Source organism: Cavia porcellus, unplaced genomic scaffold, assembly GCF_034190915.1.
Source record: "Cavia porcellus strain 051 isolate PalLab524CR breed Dunkin Hartley unplaced genomic scaffold, mCavPor4.1 scaffold_17, whole genome shotgun sequence".
In the NCBI taxonomy this organism is placed as follows: Eukaryota; Metazoa; Chordata; class Mammalia; order Rodentia; family Caviidae; genus Cavia; species Cavia porcellus.
Window position 1 is genome coordinate 23,876,227 of NW_026947500.1, and position 11,903 is coordinate 23,888,129.

General features: G+C 48.3%; 1 long non-coding RNA gene across 1 annotated transcript; it reads left to right on the top strand.

Annotated features, from left to right (window-relative positions):
* The first annotated feature begins 7,160 nt into the window (after window positions 1–7,160).
* LOC134470878 (uncharacterized) lies at window positions 7,161–11,205 on the top strand. Its single transcript, XR_010040075.1, has 3 exons — window positions 7,161–7,677; window positions 9,610–9,716; window positions 9,939–11,205. It is a non-coding gene; the product is annotated as an uncharacterized LOC134470878 (long non-coding RNA).
* Window positions 11,206–11,903: the final 698 nt, after the last annotated feature.

Here is an 11,903-nt window from a genome sequence, read left to right on the forward strand (position 1 = left end):
AATTTAAGAAGGTGACTCGTCCTCTCTGAACCAGCAATGTTCCTTACAAAGAAGATATGGAAAAATTACTGTTTCCGTACTATAGATTGTGCAGTAGTGCACAGGACTAGGGTGAGCAGCCAGCTTCCAAGCTGAGTGTCCCAGGTAGGTAATTTCACCTTCCTGTGCTATTTCTTAATCTGTAAAGTGAGGATAAAATCATTTTGTTATGAGGATTAAATGAGTTAACAAAAGTGAGACACCTGAGGCCAAGCCTCATGCAGAGTAAGACCTTAGTAAACACCTACAATCCTGATGTGGTGGGAGACTTGAAACCAGATTGATCACCAGGCCTAAAAGTCTAAAATGAGCTGGGCATGGTGGTGCACGCCTGTAATCCTAGCACCCTGAGAGGCTGAGGCAGGAGGATTGTGAATTCAAACCCAGCCTGGGGAACGTAGCAATTTAGTAAGATCCTGTCACAAAAAACAAACAAACAAACAAAAAAAAACCCTTAAAACCATAATAAGACTTTGTCTCAAAAGACCAAAAATAGTAAATAAATATAAATTTAAAAAATTAAAAAAGGTTGTACTTTAGTGCAAAGGTCCTGGGTTCAATTTTCAGTACCAAAACAAATGAACCAGTCCAAGGTGTCTGATTGTGCCTATGTAGCAAGCCACAACAAGATCTGAACACTGTGGTAAAGTTTCTGTAAGGTTTAATAATAAAGATACGCACACAGGTAATGAAGGTAAAAAGTACGCCCGGAATGAGAAACAAAATTCAGAGGATGATGGCAGGAAAGAGGAGGGACGTCTGAGGGGGACAGACACAGGGACAGACACAGGGATGTTGGTGGTTTTAGGTGTTTAATTGCTCTGTAACATTATTCCTACGCTTTGAAATAGACACAGATTTTTTTTTTCTTGGTACCTGGAATGGAATTCAGGTTCTTGCTCTTGCCAGGCAGGTGCTTGTGCCACTGAGCTAAATCCCCAGCCCATACACTTTAAAATGGTTCCTAATAAAAGCTTCCTTTGAAGCTAAAGGAAACCTAGTAAACCTGGAAGCTCCTGGCAAACCGCAGGGTTGTTGTCTCTGAGGGAGAACAGTCTGGATGGAGTGTCTGTTGCGGGGATGGAGGTGCTGGAGGTGCTGGTAACCCCTGTCAGAACCAGCACGCAGTTGTGGGAGCCTACGATCTAGCAACGAGAGCATGTCGAGGTTGTGGCTGAGTTCTGAGGGCTCAAATCTAATAATATAATCATGAATATGACAAATACAGCAAATACGGGGTTTTTTTGACAGGAGATAGTGCCTAGGAGCTATCTTCAGGAATTTGCAGCTGCCTCTGAGCTTATTACAAAAGAGGGCTGCAAATGAGTAGCAGTGTCTGCCATGTAGGGATTGATTACTGATGTCTGCCATGAGCACAGGTGGGGACATTGCAATCTTCTGCCCTCCCTAACCCATGGCCTAAAAGTAGCCTGGGCTGCAGAGTTAGAAGTCTGGACTCAGAGTCACAAGTCTGCTCACTGCACTTATCTCCCACAAACTCAGTGTTCACATAGGTGCTGTGGGGATATGAGTGAAATTGAGTTTATTTTACAGAATTGTTTCCAAGAGGAGAAAGACAGATGAGCAGAAAAGTCCTTGGATGTTGTAAAGTGTTGCCCACCCAGATGTGGTCTGCCGTCCCAAGAGCGGGAGTAACAGAGTGTAGACTCTAGGGTTGCACTGCAGCCTCATTAGATACAGCTGGATGGATAGAACTGGGACCCTTCTCTCGCCTCGGAGGAGTCTGGGGACAGGGCCTGATGTGAGGCACCCATGAAAGAAGGGTGCACCTATTTCCTGGAATTATTTTTTGTTTCCTGAATATCAGGAGACTGGGGTATCTCGCCCATGGTGGGAGGGCACCTGAAGAGCTCATTAAACCAGTCCTCAAGTCCCACAGGCAGAGGCGTGTGCGCGATGTAACCCCCAAAATACCCTTGGGCAGGAGGCTAAGGCCCACATGCCATCCAGTCCCCAGCCCCAACCTGGACTCCCAGACCCAGCCGCTGGCTCCAGGTAGAAGGTACACGGGCAGCAGGTGTGGCTCCTCCCAGAGGCCACAGCCTTGAAGGGAAGCAATGGAGATAGCATTTATGGTTTGACTTCCTGGAGGAGAGGGCTGGGATCAGGAGAGGCAGGGAGGGGCCCTTGGATGGGTAATGTTTAACCACTGAGTTTCCCCCAGAAGGAGACACCTCATCTGACCCCTGGTGTCCTGGTCAACTCAGCCTGTGTGGCTTAAATAATATACTCCTGGCAGTTCTGGGGTCAGGAGTCCAAGAGCAAGGTGCCTGCAGATCTGGTTCCTGGCTAGCGCCTCTGGCTTGCCTCTGCCGCCCTCTTGCTGTGTTCTCACGCCGCACAGAAAACTGCGGTTGTTCTCTGACCTCCTCTTCCTTCTCCTCCTTTTGTCTTTTTAATTTTTCATTCCAGGAATCAAACTCAGGGCCTTGTGCTTGCCAGGCAGGCACTTAGGGTGCTAAGCTATATCCCCAGCCCCTATTTTTGTTTATTTGTTTGAGACACGGTCCAGTTGGCTTATGTAGCCCAGGCTGGCCTCACACTCAGAGTGATCCTCCTGCCTCAGCCTCTTTAAGTACTGGGATTACAGGTGTGCACCGCTACGCCCGGCTTCTGTGTCCTTTTTATTAATTAAGTCTATCAGTACATTATAGGTATAAATAATGATCACGTTCATCACAGGAATTTTTACCTATACATGATACACCTTGATGATTTTTCCACATTGCCCCCATGGTCTCTTCAGTCCCTGTCTCTCTACTTATTTACAAAAGCTGTTTCCATTTTTTCCTCCTCATTTTCTTCTTTCCCCTTCCTTCCTTCCTTCCTTCCTTTCCACCTCCCCTTTCTCTAGTTCCCCTTCCCATTTGAACATTTTCTTCCTATTTCACAATACCTAGAATACATTTTGGTCCTTATTTACACTTTCAGTTTCTTGCATCAAAGAAAAATATGGTATTTACACATGTGTGTCCAATTTATTTCACTTAAGAGGGTGGTCTCATGGTACATCCATTCAGCTAGAAACATCTCCATCTTATCCTTCTTTATGGTAGACTAGTATTCCTTTAAAAAAAAAAACCCGAATCTTCTTTATCCATTCACCAGCTGATGGGCATTTGGTCTGCTTCCAAAATTGGGCTATTACAAACTGTACCACTCTAAATGTGGGTGTGCACAGCTCACTGTGGTGTGATGCTTTAAATTCTTTCAGCATAATACCCAGAAGAGGAGTAACTGGGTCAAATGGAACCTCTAGTCCTGTTTATTTTGAGGGGAGGGGAGTCTCCACACTGATTTCCACAGTGGCTGCATCAGTCTGCATTCCCATCACCAGTGGAGAAGGGCTCCTTTTTCCCAATAGCCCTGGCAGCATTTGTTATTGGTCAGTTTCTTGATAATAGCCATTCTTTCTGGGGTGAGGTAGACTCTCAGCATTGTTTTAATTTGCATCTCTCAAATGACCAGTGATGCTGAACATTTTTTCTTATGTTTACTTGCCATTTCTACTTCTTCATTTGGAAAGTATCTATTCATTTTAGATGCTCATTTTTGGATTAGGTCTTTAAATTTGGGGGTATTTGGATTTAAAAATAAATAAATTTGGGGAGGTCTGATGTTGTAGTCAGGGGTTGTGCTGAGAACAATTAGAATCAGGACATGGAGTTAATAATATTATTTTTATAATGGTCACCGGGAGGTAACACAAGAAAATGCAGGAAATCTATCCGCAACACCAAAGACATAGATTATTTAGTCAAGAGCTTAAATCCCACAGCAATGTCCCACATGAGTCCAGATGAAGACCCAGAGCTCATGACAATGCCTCCCACGAGTCCAACTGGAGGTCCAGAGCCCACAAGAAGGACTCACGCCAGTCTCTTTTATGGATCCATGCTAGGAAGACCCAAGGGTCAGCAGTGGAAGCCAGAAAGTCTATGCCAGCAGGATGAAGGAGCTGTGCTGGTGGGATGAGGGTTCTACACTGGGAGCCAAGAAGTCACACTCACAACAAAGACCACGCTGTCCTGAAAGGCACCACAGCCACCCTCAGTAACACGGAGGCCCCGAGCTCCTCCAACGACAAGCACAGTCAGGTACATGTCAAGAAGCCCGCATGACGAGCTCATCCTGGAGACCAAGCAGCACATGTCTTCCCCTCTGGAGCCATTAAGCAATGCTCAATGTGAAGACCAAAGCTTCTCCAGGAGAACCAACGGCCCAAACAGCAACTCATAGGAGAACCCACAATGCCTCAACACAATGCAATAATGCATCAATGCATTAACAACTTCCTTCTCCTTCTCCTTCTCCACCTATTTATGCTAGCAACTTTCTTCAGGTGGAACATCTTCGCTCAGTGCCATGCTGATGTAATCCAGCTGGTGTTAAGTTGACCACCCGTTCTTAATCCATAACATCTGATTTTTTTGAGTTCTTTATATATTCTAGATAGTGGTCTCACTACATAATTCAGAGTGGCCTTGAAATCACTACATTGCCTACCCTGACCCTGAATTCATGGCAATCCTCCTGCCTCAGCCTCCCGTGTGCCAGAGTTATAGGCTTGCACCACCACACCTGGCCTGTTCTTTGTCTTTGAAGGATGTGAATCTTATCAGGATCTCACTGTCATTTCCTCATCTAAACCTAGTTGTCTGTCTGGTAAGCACAAGGTCCCGAATTACATTTCAAATAAATAAACAAACAATAAAATAAAATAAACCTAGTTGTCTTCTAAAAGTCCCACTGCAAATGCCATCATACTGAATGAAGAGTGAGGGTTGACACTCCCTTGGACATGTGAGTTTTGGGGGAACAAAAGCATTGAGTCTACTACAGACAGGAAAAAACCTAATACCTATAGAGGTGGGTCACCACACAGAGGGAAGAAGCAGAGAACACAACTTCTGCCTTGCAAATCCTGAGGCCCTCATACTCAGCTAGGCAAGGCCTGCCTTTTAGTCCAGCAGCCCTGCTGGGGAGAGGCTCAGAGGCCTCTGAAGAGATCAACTGAGACCAGGGTGTGGTAGCGCACATCTGAGGCTGAGGCAGGAGAATCTGGTGTGAGTTAAGAGGCCAGTCTGGGCTACATACTGAGTACAAGGCCACCCTGAGCTACAGAGAGACGCCTCGCCTCAGATGCACAAACAACCAAATGGCACCTGAGCAGCGGGATCTCCGCCCACAGTGCCCTCCGGAGGGTCTCCTATCCTGTTCCTCAGATACTTCTTCCACCTAATACAAGTCTAGTTATTGAGAAAATGAAGCCCAGGCAGCTTTTCACCCAGGGGTCCCCAAAACTTTCCTACTTCTGCTTTGCTCATTCCCACAGGATCTTCCCTAGCTGCCTGGAGGACTCCCACTATCAACCTCCTTGTTTTATCAATGAGGAAACTGAGGCATGAGGTGGGGACTGTTTGACAGAAGCCAGGATACATTGCCTCATCCAAGTCCTTCCCACACCTCCTAGAGTTGGGCAGCTGCTGGGGTCTCCAGGTGACCAGAGATGAGGACCTCTTGGGCTGGGTCCTCCCCTCGTGTGCACCCGCCTCCAGGCCTGGCCTCCTTAGGGAACCTACAAACAGATGAGAAGGAAGCCAGATGCTGGCGGGCCTGAAGCTGACTGTGGGCTCTGCCCATCTGGAACCGTGGACAGGCTGCTGGGGAGCTGAGCTTCATGTGGGAGAAGTTTACAATTCAAGGAGTGTGGGGCAGGTCAGTAGGGGAGCTCACTGCCTGAAAGGGGAGTCACTTCCTGCTGGAGATCAAGGAAGACTTCCCGGAGCAGGAGCGCCTTGGAAGGACACTGCAGGACGGACAGACTCCATCCCAGGGCCCAGTCACTTGTCCAACCTCGTTTTGCCTCCTCTGTGAAATGGAGGTAATACATAAGGACTCAATGAAACAAAGATGTAAAAGCTTAGGGTAGTGCCTGGCACATAAACATCTACTGAACTTTTAAGAAAGACACTCAATAGATAACTGATGAGTTTTTGTTCACATGATGGACTTGTATTTTGTTTCATTATCATTATTATTATTATTGAGATAGGTGGTTACTGTGTAATTGGGCTGGCCTTGAGCTTACTTTGCAGCCCAAGCTGGCCTCAAACTTGCATTGATCCTCCTGCCTCAGCCTCCCAAGTGCTGGGATTACAGATGTGTGCCTTTTTTGCTTTTTTTCCCTTTTGGTGGTAGAGGGAATCGAACTCAAGACCTTGCACTTGCGAAGTAGGCACTATACTGCTAAGGTATATCCCTGACTGTTTTGGGTTTTTGAGGCAAGTCTTGCTGTGTCACCTAGGTTGGACTTGAACTCACTGTGTAACCCAGGATGACCTCAAACTCACAGCATCCTCCTGCCTCGGCCTCCCAAGTGCTGGGATTACAAGTGAGCACCATACCTGCCTCTCATTATTATTATTTAAGAAAAAAAAAGGGGTGTGAGAACAGAGATTTTTTCACCCTACTGAAATGTCTCTTTAATGGGGGCTCGAAGGCTTTCTGGGGCTGGCTACATTCTCAGGCAAGACCTACTCTTGATACCAAGATGCCGGTGAGAAACACTAGTTTAGTTTCGTTAGGAGGGGGCCGCTCCCTGCATCCCACCCTGGCACCTTCCCAACAGTCCCAGAACAGGTCCCGGGCTACTTTTCCCTGGACAGACTCAGGGCTAGGGCATATCCCTGATCTCAGTCTCTGTAGCCAGGGGGCAAGGTGATAATGGTGAGCTGGGGTAGCAGGCTCATCCTGAAGCCACAGGCACAGGTGGGGGAGTGGACTTGTGTCTGCATCTCCGTGCATCCCGACACCAAGCAGAGTGCCCTCTTTCTGTTCTTTCACAGCCGCCTGAGGTGAGGGGAAGGTCACCAGGGCCAGGGGCCTTGTCAGGAAAGCAAAGTCTCTCTGTGAGGGTGATTGAGATGAGCTGTGTGCAGGGCGGGGACTGGGGTCAAGGACTCCCAGGACGCAGTGGGGGAAGGGCTGACTTTCACTTTCAGAGGCAGCACACAGGAGCCCTCGATGGAGCCAGGCAGCAAACGCCCTGGCCCTCCACAAACAGGATGACTCCCCCCTGGTCCTATGAAGTCACCACTGTCGGTCTCGGGGTGGGGGCAGTGGAAGCCAGAAGGGTGGGAGGTGGCACTGGTCCCAGAACACAGCTCCCACCCTGACCCCTGTCCTGCTGGCCCTTTGCTGCCCCTAAACCTCTGTGCTTCCGGTTCTCTGTTGCTCCTTCAGTGCACACATCTCTCCAGGAAGTGACTGGAACTTTTGGAAGTGCGTGGGGAGCATAGATAATAAACAGCTCCGAGTCACTGGCGTCCAGGGCACCGCGGGATGTGGCGGCTGTGGCCACAGCTCTTGGATGTGCCCAGGGGGTCCTGACCCAGGAGAGAGTTGGGTTCAAGTATTTGTTCTGCCACTGACAGCTGTGTGACCTTGGTGTATGACCTTGGCTCTCTGGGGTTTGGTCTGCAAAATGATAATACCCCTGCTTTGCCAGGACTGTCAATGGGGGCTGAAGCCGCACATGGAAGGCTGTCACTGCGATCTCAAAAAGGCGAGTCCCCCATCACTCTTAACCCAGTGACTCCGAGAGACAGAAAGGAGGTAACTGGGGTGGTGGGGGGATGGCAGCTGGGGTCTTGGAACTTGGCCTAGAGGCCAGGCTCAGCTGGAGTGGGGCAGGGAAGAAAGCAGCCGGCCAGGACTCACAAGGCCACAGACATGACAGCACTACCCTTGGTGTGCCCAGCTTCGATAATGGTGGCCTTGGTGCTGGGGACTAGGGTCGGGCAGGTAGGCAGGTAGTCACAGCCACAGGACTCTAGAGATTGTCTATTCAGCTTCCTAGTTTTGCAACTGGTAGAACCAGGGCTTAGCAGGAAGAGGGGACGTGACCAGGTTTAAGGAGGTGGGAAAGCCAGGCAGACCAGGTCCCGCCACACCTCAGCCCCTCTTCCCATCCTAGACTTTGGAGAGCCAGCAAACATCTTGGGGCACTAGGGTGTCAACAGTGGAGTCACAAGGTACCCTTAGAAAAGCAGGGAGTATTCGTACCTGCTGAGGTTCAGCAGGGGAAGAACTGAGGGCATCCTGTTACAGATAAGGCGTCCCAGAGTCCCAGGCAAGGACCCCAAAGCTGGACGGGGTTCCCACCAAAAGGAAGGCTGGGAAGGGTCTAAGGATATAGGGACGTGTTTGCAGTTTCGGTGCACCCAGCTCCCAGGCCTCACAGAGTCTCATGCCTTCTCCAGGCCTCAGTTTCCTTGCAGCATGAAAATGGCACACACCTAAACAAGGCCAGGACAAGAAACTTTGGACAGGAAATCTGGCTCCTCTCCTGTCCTCCCTCCCAGGCCTCCGTCTCCCCTCTGACACCTGTGGACACAGGGGCTACTGTGGGAGCTAGAAGTGAAGAAGTCTCCTAGAGTGAGGTCTAGGTGGCCCTGGCTTGGGAGGCAGAGGAACCTGTGGGTGAAGGACAAAGCTGACCAACACGCATAAGCAGCCACAAAGACTTAACCACCCTCTGTCCAGGTCCCTCTCATTCAACAGAGATTTAACTATTGAGATCAAGCTAAGCCTCCCTGAGACGCTGGCACCAAAAAATCCTTCTTAAGAGACTGGAGGCATACTGGACATTTATGCAAGGCCATGAAGAGAAGGGACCGGTGTTGTCAGCGGTGGAGGAGGTTAGGCCTGGGACGCTGGGCCCAGATGGGGCTGGGAAAGTGGAGAGCGGGAAGTTGGGCAGCAAGAGAACAATGGGGCCCTTCGGCGGGCACAGAAGACTTTGGACTTCGGGGCCACGGAGGGACAGAATTGGACACAAGGGCTGGGGGTGTAGTATGAGCCCAGCCTGGGGCTCCATCCCCAGCACCAAAACAGCTCATGTGCCTTGGGAATGGAAGGGAGCAGAGAAGCGCTCAGGGCGCAGCAGCCATCCAGCTGAAGAGGAGACAGCTTGCGAGCCCGGCAGGCATCTGCAGCCTCTGAACTGTCCCTCCCAGCCCCGGTCTGTGGACCCGGAAGCAGCAGCATGGCCTTCTCTTGAGGAGAGGTGGACACAGTTGTGGCGTGGGAAGAGTTTCAGATCTGTCCCGACACGAAGGCTCTGGTGAAGCTCCTGGGATGTCATGTGCTCCTGGGGCTGGCACAGAGTGGAGTGAGGGCTCTCGTGTCCTCTAGAAGGTGGACGGACACCTCCTCTGCCTCCCACACCAGGCAGCTGGGTTTAGACCTGTACTGGAGATACTCAGACAGCCTGAGCTGTCCTTCCGGCCATTCAGCCACAGCCTGCATGTCATACGCACATCCCCACCAAATAGGCTGTCCCCAGCACAGGGTACAGGGAACCCATGGGTACTGGGGACCCCCAGGGAGATGAGGGCTGGCAGTGCGAGGGCAGGTTGGAGCAGAACTGTGGTCTGCATGCAGCATGCCATCTGAGTTTAGGCTGTGCAGTCAGCCTCAGCCAGCCAGTCTTTTTTGTTGTTTGGTTTTGGCTTTTTGTGACTTTTTTGTTTTCTTTTAAAACAGGGTCTTACTCTGCAGTTCAGGCTGGCCTTGAGCTCACTTTGTGCCCATGTTGGTCTCAAACTTGCAGCAATCCTCCTGCCTCGGCCTCCCAAGTGCTGGCATTACAGGTGCATGTTAACACACCTGGCAACCATCCAGTTTTGTTTTGTTTTTTTAACTGAACAGGACCAAACCTACATGTGTAGGTACACTGCCACCAAGTGGGTGGATTCTCTGTTACCGGCATGTGTTCCAAAATATAAGACACACATAATAGATGTGTCTCACCAGAGAGAAAGACAGGTTTTCTTTCTTCTTGTTAAAATGTTATTTTCCTTTACTTTTTGCAGTGTTGTGGATCAAACCTGGAGTTTTGCACATGGAATGTGAGTGTTCTACCACTGAGCTGTATCCGTGGTTCCTGCCATTTTATTTTAAACAATCTAGGGTGGAGGCATCAAGCAGAGAGTTTATCTAGGGTACAGTTTAAAATAAGTATTTAGATATACAAGTAAAAAATATATATATGCTTTTTGCTAATGCTTAATGATTAGTAATTATAATTCTTTTAGCAGTAGTAAAGTTTTAGTAAAGGTAGGAAAAGAAACAGACTCTGCAGAGCGAGTCTGAGTCAAGCAAAAGTAGGAGAATGAGTACAGCCCACAGTGTGGGCATCTCACTATGTATTTGAACATATCAGCCTTTGAATTCACTCTGTAACACCTCAAATATACAGTGATCCTCCTGCCTCAGCTTCCCACGTGCTGGGATTACAGATGTGCATCACCACGCCTGGCTCTTTTTTATTTGTATTTTTGAGAGAATGTCACTATGCTACCCAAAGTGGCCTTGAACTCCTGGGCTCAAGTAATCCTCCTGCCTCAGCTTTCCAGGTAACTAGGACTACAGGCAAGCAAAATTAAATCTATAATACCATCATGTTTAGCAAAATTAAAGGTATAATAACAAATTTGAGGACTTTTTTTGGAGATAGGATCTTACCATGTAATGCAGGCTAGCCTTGAACTAGAGCCCAGGCTGGTCTTAAACTTGTGGGACTCATCCTGTCTCAGTCTCCTTGAGTGTAGGAATTACAGGCTTGCACCACTATGATCAGTTACAATACCAAATTTTTCACACTGGACAAATACACCTTTTTGTAATGATCTAGAACTCTACCCTCAAGTTATGATCCACTTAGCCCTAAGAAGTCCTTTCAAAAGCAGATTTCAAGCAGCAGCTGCCATGAGGACCAGGAGGAGAACCAAGAAGCCAATCCAAGCCTTCCTGTGAGCCAGCCAGCACTCCAGCTGGGAAACAAAAAGAGCACTGCTGCCCCACCCCACAAGCCCCTCCTGTAAGGGACCATCTGACTTGGAGGAACACTGGCTGAGATGACGAGAACTGAAGTAAAACAAACAGCCTAATGCTTGAATTGACTGACTGACTTTGCAAGCCTAGATCTGGTAGTTCGAGCATCTATTCAGAGGATAACAATATGCAATATAGCAAGTATGGGGGATTTCTTTCTGTCTTTTTTTTGAAACCCAATATTGTTCTCACTGTTTTGTTTTGTTTTATTCCCTTTAAAATAAAAAAATAAATTTTAAAAAGGCAGATTTCACAGCTGTCAAGATTTGGAATTTTCTTCTTTTTTTTTCTTGGTACTGGGAATCAAACTCCCAACCTCATGGTTGCCAGGTGGGTGCTGTGTCACTGAGCTATATCCATGGTCCAGGATTTGGATATTTTAATTTCATGATCCTTCTTCTGTAGGTGGGGCAAGATATATATAAAGCTGTTATATATATAACCATAGCTGTATATACCTCCTTCCTACTTCTTCCCTAAAGGTATTTCCCAGAGGGTTTTGAGATTTCTCTCCTCTTTTCCAGGAAGCAAATAAAAAAGCGTGGTATAGACCCGACCCTATCCATTTTTTGATTGTGGTGCAAGGGATTGATCTGAGGGCCTCTTCACTGAGCTAAACTCCCAGCCCTTTTTGGGGAAGACAGTCCTGTAAAGTCACTCAGCTGCCTAGGCTGGTTTTGGCCTTGTGACCCTCCTGCCTCAGCCGCTCAGGGTACCAAAATTACAGGTTTGTGCTACCACATCCAACATTACCCTTCACCCAGTTATGTCTTAGATAAGGTTAACTGCTAAAAAATTAAACTCAAGCCGGCACAATGGCACATATCTGCAATCCCCGCACTCGGTAGGCTGAGGCAAGAGGCTCCCTTTGAGGCAAAGCTAACCTGAATTGCATAGTGAAACCCTATCTCAGAAAGACCAAAACAAAAAAAAAGGAAGAAAAA